The sequence below is a fragment of the Branchiostoma lanceolatum genome, chromosome 16, assembly GCF_035083965.1.
Source record: "Branchiostoma lanceolatum isolate klBraLanc5 chromosome 16, klBraLanc5.hap2, whole genome shotgun sequence".
Taxonomy (NCBI): Eukaryota; Metazoa; Chordata; class Leptocardii; order Amphioxiformes; family Branchiostomatidae; genus Branchiostoma; species Branchiostoma lanceolatum.
Window position 1 is genome coordinate 4320482 of NC_089737.1, and position 10272 is coordinate 4330753.

Genomic DNA, 10272 nt, shown 5'->3' on the forward strand with positions numbered 1-10272 from the left:
AAAAAAGGCTGGCAGATTTTTTGAGATCGCCTTTTCCAACACTTTAACTGCTGCAATTTACGGTGATCCATTTTCCACACACAAAAAGATTGAAAAGTATCTTTGTCATGCAAGTTTATATTACAGTGTTTAAAGACGTATGATCACATATAGCCAGTGTAGACCAATTAGAAGCCTCCATTGCCCATGTGTTATGACGCCATAACACACCCGTTCGATCGTTCCATTATGTAGAGGGGAAGGTTATCTTTTTGTTAACATTCGTATAATGTTTATTTGTTCCCAGAAATGTTTACTATCTTAGATAGAATAAATCAAATACATGTATTATGAATGATGATAATAGATAATAGAATTGAAAAAGATTTGACATGCCAATATTGCAATGATAAAATATTATCTGTGGAAAAATGAAATATATCATCCTCTGTACAAAAAGGACAAATGCAAATTCTGAAATGCATTCTTAATAGTATAAGGGATCTATACGTCATACAGGAATTGTCTACTCTTATATGGGTCAGTTTGGATAGGCTATTGTGTTTTTATTCGGTGGTTATAGCGCATGGTTGAAAGCCGGGACTTTACCCCTTTCCCAACACATGATAGTAACAGTAACCAAATGATACAGGATGATCCTGTCAACAATGAAAAATTCGCTAGGTTGATAGGATGGAAATTTGCAAAATGGAGTTTCAAGGTGACTTTGGGTACACACCGATGGTTTCATCATATCGCCGTCCCGAGGCATGACGGGAATGGCGGCCATGTTGAAAGTCAAGAAAAACAACAAAACCACGTTCCCAGCAAGAACCAACAACAACACCGACCCAACCAGCGTCAGACGCCTCGGTAACAGTCGGTATCCTAGAATGAAGAAAGGTTTATCAAAGAATTACACTCTCAAGCTCCACTGCACCCGCTGCACGTTGGCGACCGACTGATTTGACAGAGCCGGTGACGAATTTCATCTATAAAATAAACACTTTTTACGTTTTGTGTGTTTTGTTGTCTTCTTCGTCATACTAGTACGTTTTGTATGATAATCCCATTATAAAGTCAAGAGTGACACAAATCCAATTTTAGGACGCAGCGAGGCCACCCGAACGTACCGCGAGTCTATGGAGTTTGATTAGGCACCGTCACATCGATGTATTACGTCGTCTGTTGTCTGGCCACAGGATCGTAATCAAGCTTCCTATCTTAAAACATGGTAATCATGTAAGAAACAGGCTGTCAAAAGTCACCTACCTGAGTTTTAGTCCATAAAAAAACATGCATTGGCAGGGCGATCAGGCCTCTAAAGTTTCAATCTAGAGCATAATTTCAACTTTCTAATCGGCACAACCCCTACGAATCCGGCCTTGTTTACAAAAATTAACATTTGACCCCCTTCTCCATCTGATAATCACACAAAAGCAGCAAACGTTGCAGGCCTACAGACACCACAAGCCTTGCCGAAAGTCTGATTTTTCAACTTGATAAGAAGGTAGAAACCTTTACCTGTAACATCCAGCTCCAAAATATCAACATATCCTGAAACAAAGCCCCTTTACAGCTACCTTTACCAAGGGTACCAAACCTATTTCATGGGCTAAAAGTTGGCCTTCTGCGCCTGCGCGGATTACTGGTGTGTCACCTTCTTTGTCCCATTTTCAGTGTAGATATGACAGAACTGGTCGTTTACGAGAGTCGAAGAACTTATTGAGGAAAGCGTTGGAAAATGAAGAATCTAAAACCTCCTTCAGTTGGCAAAAGCGACGGAAAATGTGAGTAATTTTGCATGTAAATCTTGGGAACACAAAATGACACATAGCAGTCACATACACATACAATATTGGGAACACAAAATGACACATAGCAGTCACATACACATACACATACACATGCACATACACATACACATACACATACACATACACATACACATACATAAACTAAAATATCATCAGGACACTCAGTTACATTTGTCATCTATTATATTCAAATTGCAATACATGTATCTACATTATTAACAAGGAGGTTATGAAAGATATCAACAGTTGATTTTGCATTAATTTCATGTAGCTGCTTAGTTTATACGGTGCCACGTACCTGCCATTTATACCGATTTCTGTGCCATGGACCTCTTCGTGATATGTAGAAAAAACTGGAAAACATTAGTCCTGTTTTGTGTACGTAACTAAATGTGCTAATGGATTATGCATGTGTACCGCTCAAACCATCGCTTCCGCAATATAATGGGACCATCATGCAATTACTTTTTAATGTACCAGAAAATCTCTATATAATAGCAAGGATAATACCACTTATCAAGGTCAGTAAAGTTTTAAAAACCGCAAGGTGTTTTCTTTTCTGTCAAACAATGAAATCGAACATACATTTATATCATGATTAAGGGAGGAAGCAGTAAGCGTAAAACACGTGCAAACAAAAAAATTACGAAATGATAAATCTTTTTCTTAATACAAGTACGTGCATTTTAAAAAAGGAAGGTCAATAGAGCCAGCATTATTAAGCTTGAAACGTGTAATTTTAGACGGGCTAATTTTCCATCATATCCGGTCATATATCACTTTTCTAATTGTCAATCCCTAAATTTTGGGTCCCTAAATTGTCTTCGTGGCTATGGGAGGCTTTCTCAGAAATGAAAGACTGAATATGGATGTATTTGATGTCGTGCAATTCATGTCCAATTCTAAATTCATGAGTACTTCTGTGTCCCTACATAATATAAGGACATTACAATGAACAGATTAAAAAAAAGACTCTTTTTACACAACCAAGAGATTTATTCCACCGACGTTTCGGTGACCATCTGTCACCTTCTTCAAGGCAATTGTGACTGGTTCACATAGCAATGCAGCACAGGTGTTGCTGCTTATACATATTAATGAGATGCAATCCCAAACGCAAAGTATCTACATATGCAAAATCACAGGGGATGGCATCACTATGCAGTCCCAAACGTACAGAACTTCATAGATCAAAAACAATGCAACGATAATCATCTCTTTCTAATTCTTATGGATGCGGTCCCAAACGTCGGTGGAATAAATCTCTTGGTTGTGTGAGAAGAGTTTTTTTTTTATTCAGGGACTTACCAACCTGATGAAACTATTCACGGATTACTATGTACAGTACATATCACAACAAATATTCACTTTGAGCAAATGTTAGACGATATTGCCTTGCGAAGAATCACGATCGATGAAAGTTTGAAAACTGCGTTTTTTTTCGTGTCAACATGAGATTGGACATACATTTAGAGCATAAAGGGGGACAGTAGCGAGCATAAAGCACGTACAAATATAGAAAGTAACGGAAAAGCAAAACGAGATCTCCCTCCTCTTACGTGTACGCACATGTGATAAAAAGGTCATTTGTACCAGAATGATATGTAAAAGCTTTAAACATTTGATTTCAGACAGGCTAGATAAACGTAAAATCCGGTCATTCATTTCACAATACTAGCTCCCTAAAATTGTCACTGTGACTATGGTTGCTTTCCTAGAAATAAACTCACTGTAGATTGTAGTGCCAACATAACAAAGGTGTGATGGAAGAGTGCACCAAAGGACTTTGAACGTGATCTGTACCTTTTCAATATATATATTCTTCTTCTATTCATAGATGTACAGGTTGCAACAAGCCACCCGCTCAGAGCAAGAGCTTACAAATTAATTTCTTGCTACAAAAGACGGTCGATACAAGGTTCAAAAGTGAAAGAGGTTTGGTTTTCATTTGACAAATCATGAAATCGAACATACGTCAATATCATGACCAAGTGAGGAAGTAGTAACCATAAAACACAAAACAGAAGAACAGAAAGGTAAAAAAAAGAAGAAAAAGGAAACAAAAAAACTTTCCCATACGTGTACGTACATTTAAGAAGGAGGTCAATAGTACCAGCATTATGCTTAAAAGCTTGAAATACTATTTCAGAAAAGTACCACTTGAACTAGATCTGTACCTTTTCATCATTGAAGCGTGGTTCCGATCATTACATGTGCAAATGCCTATTTTCAAAAGATATATAAAGGCGACAATCCGGCTGATATCAAAGCACTTGAACTACAGAGCCACAAGGACGTCAATCCGACTAGCTGCACTACCGTGTTCAGGATGAAAACCACCCTGGTGTTGCTTCTTGTTGTGCTGGTCATCTCGTCCCAGATGATGACTGCTAACAGCTTTATGAGGGCTGACAGAGGACTTGGTAAGGAAACCATCTTTGGGAATGTTTGTCTGTCTGCTTTGTTTGGAAGGGGTAAAGTAAAAGTTAATACCGGAGGCATTTTCACTGCATTTTTAATTAAAGAAAATTATTGAATTTAAGACAAAATCCAATCACCGGTCACAAAGAACGTAATTTTGTCCCGATTTTTACTGGCAGCAATAACATACAAACAACGTAAGACACCGACATTGTCACTAACTGTTAGTTGTGGTACGTTCGAGCAGTTTGTGGCGTTTTTATGACCTAACGTTGGCTAACATAAACTCGCGGGTATATAAACTCGCCATTTTTCGAAAACGTGCCGACCATGAGACCATCATGTGACCTTCACGTGATCATTGATAGCTGTTAAGCATGCGCAGTGATAATGCCATGAGCTGTATGGCGTTTCATAGATGCAACTCAGGTGTAAATGAGTGGTCGTGGCTTTCAATGGATTTGTATGGATTTGTGCATGTGGGCGGTTATTTAGATCCTGAAGAAACATCGCTTTTTTGGCCCCCCTAGCAGTATTCTCAGGTATTGCAGCAATAAAGACCGAAGTAGCAGGATGAAAGTACGGTGGTGTCGTCAATGGACAGCTGATCAGCCGTCCGCCATAGAAAAGGGCCGAACAATGACCCCTCATGGAATAGTACCAGCATGATGGATAAAACCTTCAAACATTCATTTCAGAAAAGTACCACTCGAACTAGACCTTGGAGCGGGCTTCCGATCATTACGTGTGCAAATGCCTCTTTTCAAAAGGTATATGAAGCCGACAATCCGGCTGATATCAAAGCACTTGTTGCAATTTTGAATAAAGAATAAAGAAAGCACTTGAACTACAGAAGCACAAGGACGTCAATCGGACTAGCTGCACTACCGTGATCAGGATGAAAACCACCCTGGTGTTGCTTCTTGTTGTGCTGGTCATCTCGTCCCAGATGATGACTGCTGACAGCTATATGAGGGCTGGCAGGGGACTTGGTAAGGAAATCGTCTTTGGGAATGTTTGTCTATCTGCTTTGTTTGGAAGGGGCAAAGTAAAAGTTAAAGCTGCACTACATGTATGTAACATCTTGGCGCAAAAATTGAAAATATTATTGTGAACAAATCCTAATACAAATGACATGGACAACCACTTTTCAGCATATTTCCATCATTAATTCGTCTATTTCTGGCATGTATGGTGTTTTTAAGTGTACAAAAACAAGCTGCAAAAGTCTGTGACACCACCTCAACCTAAAGCCTAATGTTTGTAAACAACAACTTCCTGCACACTGGCAGGACCCCTGGGTAGGCTAATTACTTAGCGACACTTCAGTGGATCTAGATAACAGCCTATGTTATGAAGATCATCTTAGTCAAAAACACTCATATCTTTTTGAATGAGGATAAGCCAAGTTTGTAGGGAACTGATAAAGCGGATTTCCCCCGTTCAAAACTGCGAGAACTCTGATAAGGACGTTTGGCAGAAACTGTGGTTGACTGTAATCAGGCACCCCACTGGGCAGTTGGGGTGATAAGCCTGTGTGGCCACACTGCCCCAACTGCCAACTGGCTTTAAAATTCAGTTTTTAAACTGGTTTATATGGCGCAATGATGTTGAAACATTCCTTCCTGAATACTGGTATGTCATTCTACAATGTTTATTGAACATACTATGTAAAGAAATGGTAGAAAAATTGACTTTCTGTATTGACCAAATCTTACATAGTGCAGCTTTAATACCGGAGGCATTTTCACTGTATTTTTGATCGAAGAAAATTATGGAATTTAAGACAAAATTCAATCACTGGTCACAAAGAACGTGTATTTTCCCGATTTTCCACTGGCAATTATATCCTACAAACGACGTACGACACCGACATTGTCACTAACTGTTAGTTGTGGTACATTCGAGCAGTGTGTGGAGTTTTAATGACCTACATGTACAATTCTCTATTCCTGCTTTCAAAGATGCCTCCCTGGAACGGGGAGCATTTACCCCCCCCCCCCCCCCGCTTTGTATTAGGTGAACGAGGTTTGACCGAAACAGTAAACGTAATAAAATATAATCTGTTGGTTGAACTTACGTACTACTCTTTGAATGCCATTGTTTGACCAGAGCGCGACGCCGACTCTGCCAGGGACGTGGCGGCCCTGAAGGCGCTGTTGGCCCGCAGATGAAAGTACGGTGGTGTCGTCAATGGACAGCTGGTCAGCCTTCCGCCATAGAATAGGGCCTAACAATGACCCCTCATGGAGGGAGGTCAATAGTACCAGCATGATGGATAAAACCTTCAAACATTTATTTCAGAAAAGTACCACTCGAACTAGACCTTGGAGCGGGCTTCCGAACATTACGTGTGAAAATGCCTTTTTTCAAAAGGTATATAAAGCCGACAATCCGGCTGATATCAAAGCGCTTGAACTACAGAACCACAAGGACGTCAATCGGACTAGCTGCACTACCGTGATTCAGGATGAAAACCACCCTGGTGTTGCTTCTATCTGTGCTCGTCATCTCGTCCCAGATGATGACTGCTGACAGCTATATAAGGGTTGGCAGGGGACTCGGTAGGTGAAGCCCTGGTTACACATAGCCGGACATGGTCTTCCGACCTTCTCCGAACCAAGGTTGGGAGTGATTGGCCGGCAGCGGAGCTTGGGTAGCGCAGCGGAGCTAGGGTAGCGGCCGGAAGCTAAATAGGATGGATTCCAGGCTGCTGCAGCATTGCAGACCGACGTAGCCGGATGAAAGTACGGTGGTAACATCAATGGACAGTTGGTCAACTGTCCACCATAGAATAGGGCCGAACGTAAGGGAGGGGAGGGATATAGTTGGGATTGTTAAAAGGAAGAAGGGAAAATATCGCTAACTGCGATGTCTAGGGCTATGGCATTAAGAAATTAACAACAAAACTCACAGATGTATGAGATCTTCGATTTTTTTTCTTCGATCTCAGAGCGCGACGCCGACTCTGCCCGGGACGTGGCGGCCCTGAAGGCGCTGTTGGCCCGCCGACTGGCCGTGGCTGAGCGCCGTGAGATGGCCAGGGAGCTGATGGAGAAACGGGATGTGGACGACATCATGGCGGAAATGGAATGAAGAAACGGTACCGGTAAGACAGTACAAATGACTCTCATTCGTGCTAACTTGTATTTTGCCATATCATTCTTATGTTTTACCTATCTATTTATTTCTTGGTTCGGCACGTTGCCAGGGTTACCCAACTAGACAGAGGCTATTACTAAGGGTGAACCCATGTGCGGCCGACTGTAGGTTTTTGGACCATCGCACACCGGGGCATGCCCCTACTCTTTTTCGAAAGGTGTGGCGGGTTCTTTTACGTGCGCTGGGTGTGGCTCTCCCCAAACACGGGACCTCAATTTAACGCCCCATCCGAGGGACGTTCCTAACCCTAGATGAGCTAGGTACTCATTTTTTACCTATCTATTATTACACGTTTGGAAATGTGCGAAAAAAAAACAAATAACGTTGAACTGGTACAAGACGTTGGTAAATATTTCAGGTACTGTTTGCAAGTATCTTACTTTGTTCGTTGTATGTTCATTTTCAAGACAGCCACGCCGACCATGAGAACACCATGTGACCTTCACGTGATCACTGACTATCAAGCATGCGCAGACATGTTTAAGTGACAATATGTGGCTTTTCGGAGATAAACTAGTTGTTTGTCAATTAAAGAGCAATACAAGATTTGAGACCAGTTGAAATACAAAGAAAGGTGAGAAACATGCATGATTCATATAGTGAATATGTTGAGGGAAATTATGTGCAATCTTTAGTGACACAACAAAAGTACAGCGACTTTCGTAAGGTCTACTATATCTATACATAATACATACATGCATGCAAACAAACAAATAAGTGCATACGAATGAGTTTGAATTACTTGTGCAAGGATTGAATGCATTTTCGCTGTACCTCAAACTCCAACTGATTGCCTAGAAAATGATAACAATCTGCCTTTATAACTGTACCAACTGTATACGCTACGTATACCTTTTCTAACATTTATTGTGTATAAGTAACATGCATTTTAGTTACTACCCCCATCGGTCGCTTTCGAACAATGACAAACTGTATCGATTGTCGTTTCATTGCGATCACAGTAGCGTATATCTAACTTTGGGTATTTGACAGATTTTGCATGCAATTTTGCTGATATCTAGATATACTTATGGCTTTTAAAATATTTATAATTGTCTTGCGAGGAATGGCGGTCAATATACATGTAGTTTTGAAAACTGGAAGAGACTTGTTTTCTTTTGTGTCAAATCATGAATTTGAAAATACATTTATAGAATAGTTAAGGGATATAGTAGCATTCATATAAAATACGTGCAGATAGAAAAGTAAAGAAAGAATCTCCCTCCCCAAACATGTACGAATATCTAAAGAAGTAGGTCAATAGAAACAGTACAGTGCGTAAATCTTCAAACATTTGATTTCAGATCCAGACTTTCAATTATCTCCGGTCATATATCACATCAGGTCATATATCACTTTTCTAATTGTCCGACACTACATCTTAGCTTCGTGGCTACGTACGGTTTGCCTTGCGGGTAGAATATTAGATTTATTACCTATTTAAAGATTTTATGTGCATGACGAAACAAACCATTCACCTGGAGTAAGGGTTACACATTAGTTTCTTGCGATGAAAGACGATCGATACAAGTTTGATAAGTGTGGCTGGGTTGATCTTATTTCACTGTAAAGAAAGTACCAACGTAGCACTCTTAAGTTCTGCCATGATGATATATTTGTTAACAAAGCACTAAGTCAGTAAGGCGCCTGCCAAGCCAGTCTGAAGATTTGGTGTCCACAGAAGTTTTTTTTTGGGGGGGGGGGCATGGTGTTCAACAAGTTCTTGAGATAATAGATCAACTGGGTGGGTTGAAAACCCTTTTCGAACCAAGAACACTAGATTCCGTGAAACTCCCTGACACGCTCCCAATAGTACGAAATCGGGCACCACGTAAGTAGGTCATCTGTCATCGACCTGCGTGCTGGAATGCCAGACCTTACTAACAAGGTATAGAGTGACAGGCGGCGTCCACGGACGGATTCCTGTAGAATTCTGGGAATTCTTGTGAAACGGGCCTAAAATATACTATTAAACTCGCTCCTAAAGCTTCGCTAAAAACTGCAATAGTTTTTGGCAAATTATTTGTATCATGATCAAGGGGGGAGTATCAATCATAAAAAAAACTTGAAAACAGGAAAGTAACGGGAAAGCGAAACAAAATATTCTCCTCTATACAGATATTTAGTAAAAGAAACAGATCAATAGCAACAGTATGGTGCATAAAAGCTTCAAACATGTTATTTTAGACAGGAGTAACGTTAGCATCCCATCAAATCCGGCCACATGTCAAGTTTCTAATTGCCAGACACTTATTCTTAACTTCGTGGCTAAGGGTTGCTTTCGATGGAAAATGGAACACTGATTATGGAAGCAGTTAATCTGCAACTCGATCCGGTCAAGTTCTGAATCGATATCCGATGTACTTATATAAGCTTAAAATTGCTTAGCGAGTAGAATTTTAAGATCTGTATTTTGTAGTTTATCGTACTTAAGTCACTGTACTTTTGTTGCGTCAATGACCTTTCTTCTTCTATTCATGAAGACCTCTTTGCCCCTCCTAAAGATACTAATACTATTACCAGGTATGAACATGTTGCAACAAGCCACCCGCTTTGAATATGAGTTCCACATTTAAAAGTTCTTGCTATAAGAAAAAAAATGTCGATACAAGGTTGAAAACTGCAAGAGGTTTGGTCATCATGTGACGAATCGTGAAATCGAACATATACATGTGAATATCATGACCAATGGAGGAGGCAGCAATCATAAAACACGCGAAACAGAAAACAGAAGAGTAAAGAAAAAAATACTTTCCCATATACGTGTAGAGTCCGGACCGGATCCATTCCAAGTCACCGCAAGGGTCGTTATTGTCATAATTTAGAAATATTTCCAATCTATTGTAATTATTTGTTAGAGATTTGATACTTGAGAAATATTTTGAATGTGATT